This window comes from Canis lupus, chromosome 25 (genome assembly GCF_048164855.1).
Source record: "Canis lupus baileyi chromosome 25, mCanLup2.hap1, whole genome shotgun sequence".
Classification (NCBI taxonomy): Eukaryota; Metazoa; Chordata; class Mammalia; order Carnivora; family Canidae; genus Canis; species Canis lupus.
The window spans coordinates 44480915-44494653 of record NC_132862.1 but is presented as its reverse complement, the minus strand read 5'-3'; the positions used below and the strand labels follow the sequence as shown (position 1 = coordinate 44494653).

At 43.8% G+C, this 13739-nt stretch overlaps 1 protein-coding gene across 40 annotated transcripts in view; it reads right to left on the bottom strand.

Annotated features, from left to right (window-relative positions):
• CACNA1C (calcium voltage-gated channel subunit alpha1 C) overlaps positions 1-13739 on the bottom strand; it is a 746185-nt gene that overhangs the window by 634795 nt on the left and 97651 nt on the right. The gene's annotated exons all lie outside the window — the stretch shown is intronic.

Below are 13739 nucleotides of genomic sequence, written 5' to 3'. Positions count from 1 at the left end.
TACACTATGAAAAAAGCCAAAACATTTGAGAAAGAACAAAATAGAACTTTTAGAAATAAATAACCATGAAAAATAAAAATGCATTTAAAGGTTAAGCAGGGGCAACTGGGTGGCTCAGCCAGTTAAACATCCTACTCTTGATTTCAGCTCAGGTCATGATCTTGGAATCCTGGAATCAAGTCCCACATTGGGATCCACGCTCAGTGTGGAGTCCGCTTGAGGATTCTCTCCATCTGCCCCTCCCCTCTCTCTCTCTCTCTCTCTCTCTCAAATCAATAAATAAATCTTTAAAAAAAAATAAAGGTAAGAAAGAGATGAAGAAAAAACTGGTAAACTGGAAGACAGAGCTGAAGAAAATATCCAGAATGTAACAAAGAGGGATAATGAAATATAAGATATGAAAGTGCATTTAAGAGAAAATGTACAATGGTAAAGATCAATATATATTTTAAAATAGAGTTCCAGAAGAATAAATAGAAAGAACAGGAGAGAGGCAATATCTGAAAATGACTGAAAATTTTCCAGACTGGAGAACAACATGAGTTTGTAAACTGAAGCATCTCACCAAGTCTCTAGCAAGACTTTTTAAAAATTCTGTATTAACATTGTAAAACTGCATTAACACTAAAGTCAGAGTATCTTTTTAAAAGTCAGAAGTGTGATTCAGGCCTACAGCAGACTTTTCATCAGCAACAATAGAGCCCAGAAGAAAATGGAATAACTTCAAATTGCTGAAGGAATAGAACTGCTAACATAAAACTTTTACCTGACATTATTCATGAGTGAACCAAAAGAAATAAAGACAATGTCAAACAAAGACTGAAGAGGTTTGAAATCTACCACCATAGACCACTGCTGAAAGAACTACAAAACATGTGCTTCCATACCAAGGGAAGAAACCCAAAAAGAAGGAAAGATGAAACAGAACTCCCTCACAAAGACTTCCTCAGCAGCAGATTCTTTGTCACATCCACAGCATGTTAGATACAGCATCCCCAATTCAAGATCTCTCTCTCAAGGTCAGGGAAATACAAGACATCCCCATGCCTTTAAAGCCCAAAGCCTTTTCTCTTTGGTACTATTATTGAGGTCACAGAGCAGGGTTGTCTTATATTCTTCCTTCAACACCCCAATACATTCTTAGAGAAAACTTGGCTCAGAAATATTCTTTAAGCATTTGAGCCTACACTACAATTTCCCCGTGTACCGGACAGTATGTAAACAACTAGATGAAAAAAGTTTTCTCCTGCTGTACTTCAATTAATCCCTATGAAATATTCAATAATTGTCATTTATAAATGGGTTCTTTTTAAAAAAAAGATTTTATTTATTTATTTGAGAAAGAGAGAGAAAGCACAAGTGGGTGGAGGGACAAAGAGAGAGAAAGAGAGGCAATTTCAAGCAGACTCTCCACTGAGCAGGGAGCCTGATGCAGGACTTGATCCCAGGACCCAGAGATCATGACCTGAGCCAAAGGCAAACGCCTAACTGACTGAGCCACCCAGGTGCCCCAAGAGTAAATGGATTCTTAATGGAGAGAGGGGGTCTTGGTGTTAGCAGATGCAGATCCTCAGACATAGGGAAGTTAAAGGATTCAACCAAGTTCTGAAGCAAAAGGTTGAACTCCATCTAAATAAGGGGTCTCTGTGCCCAGATACACCTGTACCTTGTGAAAACATGGTGTCTTTCAGAGGTTTCAAATGAAGAGACGCTGCTCTCTCCTCCCCTCTGCCTCTTGTCCCTCACACACATATGGGCATACACACATACACACACCACAGGGAGATCCTTGGGGCATTTAGCCCCCAAATGTTAGAGGAACATTTCCCTAACAGTGTTGGGCCTGAAAAACACAAGTTAGATGACCTTTATTGCCATTTTATCCTCTCTTCCAAAAAGACCACAACCTAATTGTAACTCCTCCAGAGGCACTGACATGTGCCTGTCCCTGGTCCAAGTGTGCATAAACGTGACCTTACAAGGTGCTATCTATGGATGTCTCAACAAAGAGCTGTGCCTACCTCTCAGGGACACCAGGCCTATTCCATTTCTTCATCCAACTCAAGAACATTTTTATAGTCATTTTCTGATTCAGGACCTTCTCTTCTCCTTCATTCTATTTTTTAGCCAAGTCAAACTCTAAGGAAATGTCTTAGGACCAGTTGTCTAGAAAGTGTAACAGGCATTGAGAAAACCTGTCCATCCAGACTCAGCCCATGCTGGTACCATCAGAGGAAAAGGGTGGCTTCCAAGTTTCCATGAAGTGGAAAAAGGGAAAACCCCAAAGTCTTGCCACCCAGATCCAGCAAGAGATCAAGGTGGAGTCAATGTTACTTTGAGGTTCTCCAGAACAAGGCCAAACTCAGCAAATAGGTTTCCCTTATGAGGACAGACTGGGTAAAACAGTAGCCACAGGATCCATCATACCAATTCCCAGAGGTTTCTGGGCAGGCCAACAGACAAAGTGCCCCTTCCTTAGCTAAAAAGGGTAGAAAAAAATGTGCTTCCCAGTAAAGGCTTCACCCCTATCCCTGGGACTACCCCTACACTATGGTCAAGTCTAATAGAAGAGGTGGGGATGGGTGCAGGGAACTGGAGGAAAAAGGCAGACCTTGGAACCACTGGACTGTACATACATTTCACCATGGTGATCAGTGCAGAGAACTCGGGTGGAAGTGCAGGGGCCTAGCTTCCCCTACTCAACTCACCAGGGCTTTGCTGCCACTACACCTCCCACTGCCCCTGGGCAAGTCTTTCCAGTCCACAGATGGTCCCTGCACGCATGACAAGGACTGGGATAGAGCGTGGAGATGCCTCCTGATCATTAACCCTTTCTTGGACCAAGCACTATCCAGCAGAGCATACTTCCATGGCATTCAAGGGGTGTTACTGTTCTTGGCACCAAAAACTTACATCCTTTCATTAAACATTCAGGATATCATATTTTTCTTGATTGCAGGGAAATCTAGGCATTGCAAACCTCAAATGGGATCCAACCTGAGACTTTCCAGTGGTTTGTAACATTTTTGTTGTGAGGTTATGAGAGGGAGGAGATAAAGAAAAAATCATAAAATGTTCTGTTCTCAGGAATTTGATATACTGATATAATGACATAAAATCATAGAGCTTAACACTTTGCAAAGGCTAACCGGTTCTCCAGAAAACCAATACCATAGGCTGGGAAGCTTGTTTGGTGTGGATAGGGTGCATGAGAAGACAGGCATGGGAGCAACATGCAGGCAGGTCATTCTCTATGTAACCACTCTTAGGCTGACACTTCTCATCTGGATTATCCAGAACACTCCTATCCACTGTTCAGCCATGACTGAGGCCAGTAGTGCAAGTTCCTTGTCCATGATGTCCAAGACGGTTTGTGACAACTGGATGTTTGATGTGCACTTCTATACCAGTCCTGATGTGACCTGCTTCCTTCCATCCTTGTCTTGAACACGACCTCAGGTCTCTGGAACATGGGCTCTTTACTTGGGTGTCAGTACCCAGAAGGTTCGCAAGAAGCCAAATTATGAGAGCTTTAGCAAATTTTGTTTCCATGCACCTATCCTTACACACACACACACACACACCACATGCACGCACATACACACACTCACACACACAGGCATGCATACACATGCGCACACACACGTACATCCTAGTCCACCACCCTCTACCTACCCTTTTAAGGCTGCCATCATCCACACCACCCAGGCTTGCCATCTTCTTCCTATTCTTATGTTCCCCCAAGGAAAGTCCACCTGCTCCTCTGTACATCCACTCAGCACTCATGGCCAACCAACTATTCTGACGAATAGTCTACGTGAACAGAGGCAAGCTAGAGGATTCAGACTCACAAATCCTACTAAAAGTATGTGTCCTAGGATGTCCATGCCACCTCAATTGTCTTAGGCAACTGCCTCCATTCTCCTACACCAGCTCTAGCTTCACTTATCTTTGCCCCTTGACCTACTTAGTGCCATCTCATTTTGGCAAACTCAATTCTGGGGAACCTTTCTCTAGAACTGCTGATCACTGCTGGCCCCTAACTCATGTTTTCTGACCTCAACCAGGCTCCTTCTGAAACTTAGAAACCCTTACTGATATCTTTGGGATGTCTCATAGTATATTCTACTAACTGTTACCTCTTTGTGTCTTCAAGCTCCGACTATACTACAACTGCCCTCATCTGTCTCAGGATCCAGCATTGCCATCCCTCAGACCCATAATATCTCCTTTTTCAGCACCCACCACCACCACTCTATATTTTCTCATCCTCTTCTTACTGTTGGTCTATTTCTGAAGACAGAATTGTACCTACTGGGCTGGGGTTAAACCTCCTGTTCCTGTCCCTTGACCCCACTGCCTTCTTCCAGATCCACTTCATCAACAGCCCCCCACTTCCATGTCCAGTCTCTCATGTGCCAACAAATTCATCTCTTCTTTCTCCTTCACAGTTAAAAATCTTGAAAGAGTGATCCACACGTGCCTCCCGTCACACCTGCCATGCCTCAGCACTGAGCAATCTCACTGACTGCACACTGATCACTCTGAGCCCACTCACAAAGTCCATTGCTGACATCCCAATCCTCAAATCTAGTAGAGTTTTCTCAGGTCCCATTCTCCCTACCCACTTCTCTACTCAATAGTGATAGTGATGGCCTTCTTGCCCTCCATGGCCCCATGTAGTAAGGCTCTCCTTCTACCTTCCTGACCATTCTGGCTCTGTGTGCTCCATTCCATCCCCTTCTTGACCTTTGAATGTAAGGCCTCTACCTTCAGCCCCTTCATCATTTTCTTCTCTCTGTTCCTTCTCCCTAACAATGCCATCCATTTCCACAGCTTCAAATATCACCTCTAAATGAATTCTAATTCCACACATATGCTGGGTATCTTCCATTTACCCTCTACCCTCCCCACCTAGACTACAGCAAAGAGTTCCCTTGGCCTCTGGCTTTTGTTAAGAAAGGCCCTTCCTTCCCTCTCATGCCTGGACTACGGTCTCAGAACTGTCCCCCTACCTGCAGTCCTAGCACCCCTACCTCATCCTTTACCCCACTGCCTGCCTAGGCTTCTGGAAGAGCAACTATGACCACACTATTCCTCACTCAAACACTATAAATAGCCCTCTACTGCCTACCAAAGCTCTTCAGCCTAACACAAAGGATTTCTATATGTTATCCCTCTCCTGCCATCCCAACCTTCTCTCACTGCTCCCCATATATAATCTAAGCTCTAATCCAATTCAACTCACTCTTCCTTTAAAATCCAATGCATATGCCTTTCAACATATTATTGACTATACCATTCTTTCTCTTGGGAATGTATACCCCTCCTCTCTACCCCATTTATGTCCACCCTTCAATATTCAATATTCATCTTTGTATATGCTTTCTCCACTTATTCCATCTAACTGTGTCACCCTCCTTCTTTAAGCGTTTCACCTTCACCTCCCTGTAACAACAAACATATTCTGCCTTTTATTATACTTGTATCTGTGAATGGGGTGTGTATCTTACATCTCTTACTCTATATATTCCCTAAAGGAAGGGATCGCTGAGAGCCTGTAACCTTGAAGATCTCCTTTAATCTAGAGATCCTATGAGCAAATTCCCTTACAGATAACAGATGCTCAAAACTTTTTGTGAATGATCAACATCCCAATTCTGGAAGGGGAAAAAACAACTTAAAATTATTTTCATCACAATTGGCATGAGCTACCCATTTCAGGGACATTTCACAGTCAACTTATCTTAGGAAAAGGCTTCTTATCTCCTAATCTTTCAGACAGTTGGGCATAGGTCAAAATTTTTGACTATTAAATAATTGAAAAACAGAGTCAGAAGATCCTATCCACTGCAGACCAAATATGAGATATGAGTCACTGCGATCCCCTTGGATTGGAGCTTGGAACCCCAGGATGACCTGGCCACCCAGACATGACAGCAGAGGTTTTGACCTTGGAGAAGCACCATGCAACATTTTAGTTCTGGAGTGGCCACAATACACCTGTAAGCAGGTCCAGGAGGCAATGTGAAGGCAGAGCCTACAAGGGAAGAATGTGCTCACAGTGGGATTAAACTAAGTGTATTGTTCTCAAAGCAACCTGCATTTCTGTCTTAGCATACTGAGCTCTGCTAATCTTAGAAACACACACACAAACACACACACACACACACACACACACATTTATGGCTAGGTTGAACCCACCAATCAGAGAGCTTGAAATGGGACAAAAAGATGCACAGGCTCAAAGCCTAACATACTAAAAAAACTAAAACTGATGAGTTTTTTTTCCTTCCCTAACCAGCCAAGTTGTTCAAATTCTCTGAGACCATTTTTCCTCATCTGAAAAACTGGGATAATAACACTTGTCCCATGACTTCAATGGATTTTTTTTGAAGAATGGCTGAAATAGTAGACATGAAAATGACTTAAAAGTGTTTTAAACAATCAAAATGTAAGGTAACTTTATCACTTTTAGGTAAAACAATTACCAAAAAAAAAAAAAAAAAAAAAGTCCTCCCAAGATTAGAAAGAAGCGTCCTGATCATTAATTGGTCCATTAATCCCCAGCACAGACCCATCAACTGTTAAAAATGTCCCCTTGTTTATCCACTCCCTTCTCTCTTACTCTCCTCCCCCTTTCCTGATTCTCTCCCCTACTTCTTTTCCATTGTACTTTTTTCCTCCCTTGCCTAGACTTCAAATGGTGTGAAGAGTAGGCAACAGCCCTGGAACATGCTTTTTCCCCCAGGCAACTCCAAAGCTGGGAGACAGAGACCCTATCAGCCAAGCCACACTGCCCTTCTACCAGGACAGATGCACAACAGCCATGGAGGAGGACGCAGCCCAACCACACAGTAGGGGGAAGCCTCCTCTCCCAGGGTCCTCACAGTTGTCAGACTGGATCCCGCTCCACAGGCGTGGGTGCCCCTGGACTAGACAGACAGGCAGACGGAGAGAAGGAGACAAACACTAAATAGCTTCGTCTTGCCAAACACCCATTTCTTGTCAAGTCACAAAGCCAGTCAGCATGGAGGTAAATGCTGAAATGGATCTAGAAAACTTCATTATTTTTTTGGAATGGAGGCAGCATCAAAAGACAGCTGCTAGATTGCTAAACACCTAATTAGAGTCAAATTTCTGATAGAGGCACTGGGAGCCCAGAGAAACTACTAGATTCTCATTACTGACATAATGGAACTTCCTAATACTATATTCTCCGCTGCACAAGATTCAAACTGGGGAGCTGCACAAGGAAACAGTTTCTCATAGCTAAAAAGTCATAATTCGTACCCAGCAATTTTACTTCTAGGTATATGTCCAGAAGAACTGAAGACGAGGATTCAAGCAGATATATGTATGCCAACGTCCACTGGAGTAATCACGAGAGCCAGAGTATATTCACAACCCAAGTGTCCGTCAACTGATGAATCAATAAACAAAATATGGTATATACTTACAATGGAATATTATTCAGTTGTGAAAAGGAAGGAAGTTCTGACACCCACTACCACATGGATGAACCTTGAAAACACACACAGTGAAATAAGCCAGGCACAAGAGGCCAAATATTGCATGATTGCATGTCTACGAAATATCTACAACAGGCAAATTCACAGAGAGGAAAGTATATCAGATGTTAGCAGAGGCTGGGGAGAGAGGGAGAGGGGAATTATTGCTTAGTGACTACAGAGTTTCTGTCTGGAATGATGAAAAAGTTTTAGAAATAGGTAGTGGCTGAGGTTGAACCACACTGTAAATTAATGCCATGGAACTGTAATACTTCAGAATGGTTAAAGTACAAATTTTGTTACATATACTTTACCACCATAAAGAACAATTTGTAAAGGTCATCATTCACATCTTCTTCAAGTGTCAATAAATGTGACTTGTAGACTTAGCTTTACTGAGAAAGTTAAAAGAAATAAATCTTAAAACCATTCTTTCTGTAACTGAAAGTGCTTACTCTCACCTCCAAATGACACCCAAGTCCCTAACTAATCTCGTGCTTCCTTTTAACTGAATCATTTATCATACAGATTGTCACGACATACCTAGCTCCAAAATGCATGAGATGTGCTGCCAACAGCTAGACTACACAGATGAGCTCCAATTATAGAATTATTATTGCTCACAATAATGCATGAAAAATCCATACAGACAGAAAGTAAATTCATGATAGCCAGGGGCTGAAGGGAGGGGAAAATGGAGAATGATTGTCAATGGGTGGGGGTTTCTTTTTGGAAGTGATGAAATGTGCAGGAATTAGACAGTGGTAACGATTGTGCAACTGTAAAAATACTGAAAACCACTGAATTGCATACTTTAAAGGATGAATTTCATGGCATGTGGATTATACCTCCACAAAGAAGTTATTTAAAAATCAATCAATCATGAAGTCCAAGCAACTCAGCTGGCAAGGATGGTCCCTTGAACTCATCAGAATCTTGAGAATATAAACTGTCTATTTTCCAGGAGGGAATTCCTAAGAAAACATTCTAAGAATGGGTGGTGAAGTGAGGCCACTCCAAGGAGTGGTCATCTCAAAGCCAAGATCTCCAGGTCTTCCTTTAAGGTCTACAGAGGGATCTGAAGAACCAGAGAGGGCCCAGTTAGAAACCATGAGCACAAACGAATAGCTAGAGACTGGGACTATGAGGAGTGGCATGCAGAATGACCACATAGCAGTCACCAAAGAACAAGTGTCCACCTGTTTATCTACTACACGTAACCAGCTTTTCCCCAAAATGGATGGATAGTGAGTTCTTCTTCTTTTCCCCATGTGGAGAAAGAAAGAACAAACGCTTTGAAAGTCTAATAGACTGGATGTAATTCCCAACTCCAATACTGTCTGGGTGATCTTGGCCACAATCCTTGGTCCTCAGTTTCCTCATCTGAAAAGTATCCAAACTTGACTCATGGACTGATACAAGGACAAATGATACTAAGTGGATGAAGCCCCAAGAACATTGCTGGAGAGATACTAGGCATTCATTAAGCAGTAGTGCTCACTCCTGCCCCATTCCAAAAATATAAAAAGGAAGAAGTTATACTTCAATATAGCTTTTTTTTTTTTTAATAAAAATGAAAGCATGGATGGCTCCACAGATCACAGGACCTGAGGCTGGTGGGGAGAGGGGGCCAAAGTGCAAACTTACATGTACATTTTCCAGCACACTTTTTAATGATGAGATTATTTTTGCTTTAGGAAACTAAAAGCTAATCTGGCACTTAAAATGTGAAATTAAAACCCTTTCCTGTTGTGGTAAGTGTCTCAATGCTGTATGGAACTGTTCCCCCTCTCTTTATCTACAAACCTCCAGCACTTTTACTATATTAAAAAAAAAAAAAAAAAAAAGATCTTTTTTTTCCCCCTAAAGCCAAGGTTTATATTTGAAGCTAAGTTAAAAAAAAAAAAAAAAAAATGAAGCAAAGTTTTACTTTCCCAGCAGTCTAATTCATGCCAGAAAGCAAGGAGAAGTTTGTTTGCCCAGGTGGTGTCCTTTCTGTTCTTAGTGGTCCTATTTCCAGATATTTGGACCATGAGAGGACTTCTGAACAGTTTGGCTTTGGACCTCAGGCTGAAGGCAAGGAGCCTCATGCCATGGGTGGGAGAAGATGACAGCTGCTGGGCCTAAGGAAGTCCTGAGTCCCTGGGTCCTGATCCTCTAGTTGGAAACAGCAGTCCGGATGATCCCACAGTCCTAGCATCCTACTAGCCTCACACTGGTCAACAATTATAAAGAATACCAAAATACTAGGCCTATCTTGACCAGTTTTTCACTTCCTTGATTATTCTGGTATCAGCCAGACCACCTCAGACTCTGTTTCTTTTTGTTTTATATTTTTATCCTTGAAATTCTGAATAGTGTCACCATCCAACAGCACCTACAAAGTTGTCTGAAATGCTCTGAAAGTTGTTTAACGCCACAGCTTTTTCAAACCCTAGTGGTCTGCCTTCTGATGAGGATGATTGATACATCCTCTGGATCTCTGGATACACAGAGATTTATACTCATTCTGCCATATGGGGCCTCGCAGCTGCCCTGTGAAGCTGACCAGCTAAGGATTCTTATCTCCATTTTATAGACAAAAAAAAAAAAAAAAAAAAATGTAAGACTTGATTCCTTCAAAACTCTCAAAGAAAAAGATCGAGTCAAAGAATGTGACCTCAGTCATTTTTCTAGCTGTAGACTTATTTACTTTTATTTATTTTTCTTACTTTGGCAAACTAACATCTTTAAAAGGTTTCAGCCCAACGTGGATTATTCTGGAAGGACACAAACAATATAAGTGACTGAACATGACAGAATGGTCACAAAGTAAACACGGCTTAATTGAGTAATCAAGACAACGTTTCTACCCACAGGCTATCTGGGAAGAACATTCATTTACTGTCTGGGTTTTGGTGTGGTTCTCTAAAGACAGGACACAAGATTATCTTTTTTTTTTTTTTTTTTTTTTTAGCTAGGTTCAAGTGGGCAATACCGAGTGTTGCCACGTGTATTAAAAGAATCCCCACCCTGGCAAATTGGCAGTGTGACTATTTCATCAGATTATCACCACACTCCAGGATCTCAAAAGCCACATCTCTAAGGGTGAGTCTAGCCCATGCCTCTGTCTTAGAGCTAGAAACCAAGTCAGCCTCAAAGGCCTTCCAGTTTTCCGTATATAAGAGCATCCATCAAACAAGGCAGCCAACAAGCACGTCACGGATGACAGGAACGTCAGAGGCAGGTCCTAGGTGAACTCTTTACCCTGTGCTGGATTTAAACCCATGCTCCTTATTGAAATGTCCCCTGGGAAGAGGGACCCTGACAAGGAAGCCTGGAGAAGCCTTTGTTCTTCCAAGTCAGATGGAGTCCATGGCAGCCTGTCCTCTGGCCAGCTGGGACCTGAATGTGCCCATGGTTTCTACCCTACAGACAACGGGTGTCCCGGCCCTGGCCAACTGCCCCTACCGGCCCGACGACAGGAACTGCCCAGAGTTGGCCAAGGGGAGCGCTACAGCACAGCCTCACCCCTCACCACCCTGCCCCTGCCCTGTGGCCTCGAGCGGGACAGAAAAAAACAGCTCAGAGCTCCATCCGTGTACAGCACAGTGAGCTGAATTTCACTGCAGCTCCTCGCAGACTTGTATGAACTTTTTACTCTACTGTCTGAGAAGTTATTTTTAAACCTTTCCAGTGACAGAGACCCCACCCCACCACCACTCTACTTCCAAATCTAACATCTCGGCAATGATTTTAAGCCAGTACCAAGGCGGGATTGGAGCGAGGTAGAAGGGGGGAAGTTGAAAGGTTTAGAAAGCAGTTTTCCAGAAACACGAAGCAATGCCCTCCCACGGGGTTTAACAGATACCAAGTGTGGTCAAGAGAAGGCAGGAGCAAAAGGAGCCTGGAGACCTTGTTTTCTGTCACAGCCCTCCCTGAGTGACTGACTCTCTGGGAGACTCCATTTTCTCAACTGAAAGAGTTTGTCCTAAGGTTCCTTAAAATGCTCTCATCCTAGGGACGCCTGGGTGGCTCAGCGGTTGAGCGTCTGCCTTCAGATCAGGGTGTGATCCTGGGGTCCCGGGATCGAGTCCTGCATTAGGCTCATCCTGCTTCTCCTTCTGCCTGTGTCTCTGCCTCTCTCTGTGTGTCTCTCATGAATAAATAAATAAAATCTTTAAAAAAAAATGCTCTCATCCTAGAAAGTAAATTCCCAAAGAGACATACTTATTCTATGGCTGTTTGACATGTGCTTCAAAGTTCAGGAATCTAGAACCACCCCCACCCTCCACCCTCTTTCTGTCTCTCTCTCTCTCACACACGGTGCAGCAGGAAGACATTTTGAAGCAAACATGTCATGGAGAGCCATGGTTTGGCTTGGGAGGGAAGGAACTGAAAGGTTTTGGCTTCTTGCCAGTCAGCCCACCCTTTCCTCGTCCTCTGCTCCAAGCCAGATTTACTATCCCTCTCATCCCCTTGGTCCCTAGGGAAGTAAGGGCCTATTTTCAATCTCTGACTTTTGAGCTCCAGGCCCAAACTGTTCTCCTCAGGGCCCTTAAATCGCCACCTGAATTTAATGCAGTTCCACAAGTAGTAACTGTGTTCCCCAAATTCTCCACACAACCCACCCTGGGGCAAACACCCCCCCACCCCCACAGTCATCTGGGCCTCTTCCTGCCAGACCGGCTCCCTGATGCTCCCAGCCACTTCACAACTCTGCCTCTTTACAAGGCCCCCCTGGGCTTCCACCCACACAGAGGCAGCGCCGCCGCCGACTGCCTGGGCTAGAGCAAGACTCTTGGGGGTCCCAAGGCTCCTGGGAACCCGAGACTCCACTCTGCTTCCCTTCTTACACGAGCAGCTGCCCCCAAGGGCTCCTAAAGCACAGAGAAAGAAACAAGGGCTGCTACAGTGTTCCAGGCGTGCTCTTGAACATGCATGCACCCCATCTGGGGATTAGGGCAGCCAGACCACCTCGCCCGGAGTACCAGCCTTCGGGTTCAAACAATCGCATTCATTGCCTGACTCCCTCCACTTTGCTCCTTCGGCCACAGCTTCAGTCAAAGTCGAAGGGCCTAGCTTTGAAACAGCACTGAAAATCATTCCATTTTCCCCAAGGGATCCTGTCACTTTTACTTGTTTTATACAGTATCCAATCTTGAGGTACATGTAAACAGGTGTTTACTAAATTATTTTAATAATGACAGCCATGGCTGGAAGTGTTGTTTCATTATCAGGATGCTTAGCACTCATGTTGCTAAATATTTAGCACCTGATATTTTGCAAAACAATTCCCCATGTCTTTTTTTTTTTTAATTTTATTTATTTATTCATGAGAGACACAGAGAGAGAGAGAGCGAGGCAGAGACACAGGCAGAGGGAGAAGCAGGCTCCATGCAGGGAGCCCGACGTGGGACAAGATCCCGGGTCTCTGGGACCAGGCCCTGGGCTAAAGTGGCGCTAAACCACTGAGCCACTCGGGCTGCCCGTCTTTTTTTTTTTTTTTTTTTTTAATCAGTCTTTCAGCTCTCCTCCATGGTGCCCAACTTTAACTGAGGGATTAGTGAGGATGCATCGGATCAGAAAACAGACTCAAGCAGTGTGATTATTTTGCTGATCTGTCTTGTTGTTAGGTCTTCCAGTGTTTCCCCCAATCTATCCACTTTCTTTAGAGTCTGCATGGGAAAATCAAATTGTCTCCTGCTTCCGAACGCTGAGCACTGATTTCAGAGTCCGGCAAGGAGGCGTGGGGACGCCACGGGTTGACCTGTCACTACCATATACCAAACAGCTGCCCCACCAGGCAAGAAGCATTGCTGAAAAGGAAGAAGACATTACAGGGCACTCATCTCCCCTTTCTCCACACGGTGGCGAGGGTTTGAGGCCTCAGAGAGTCTGCCACAACAACTGAGAAAGCCAAAGGAAGGAAGGCTAGAAAACACCAGGAGCTGCAAAACATCACTGGAAATTAGAACAAATCTCAGTTACTGCCTAACCTGGGTCCCCAGAGCTTCTCTGCCATCACCCAGCAGGAGCCCAACCAGACTCATAAACAGAAATCAGCTGTGAAGTGTACCCAGTTGTTTTTGTGTGTTTTTTTTCCCTAATAAAGTTAGGAAAATGTCTCTTGCCTTTGAGCTGGCCAGCTCTGTAACCCTATAGGTCAGGGTTTCCAAATCCCAAATTTCTGGTCACCTCATGCTCCACTGGGCTTGGGAATTACTAGCCTCTCTGGTTACTAAACCA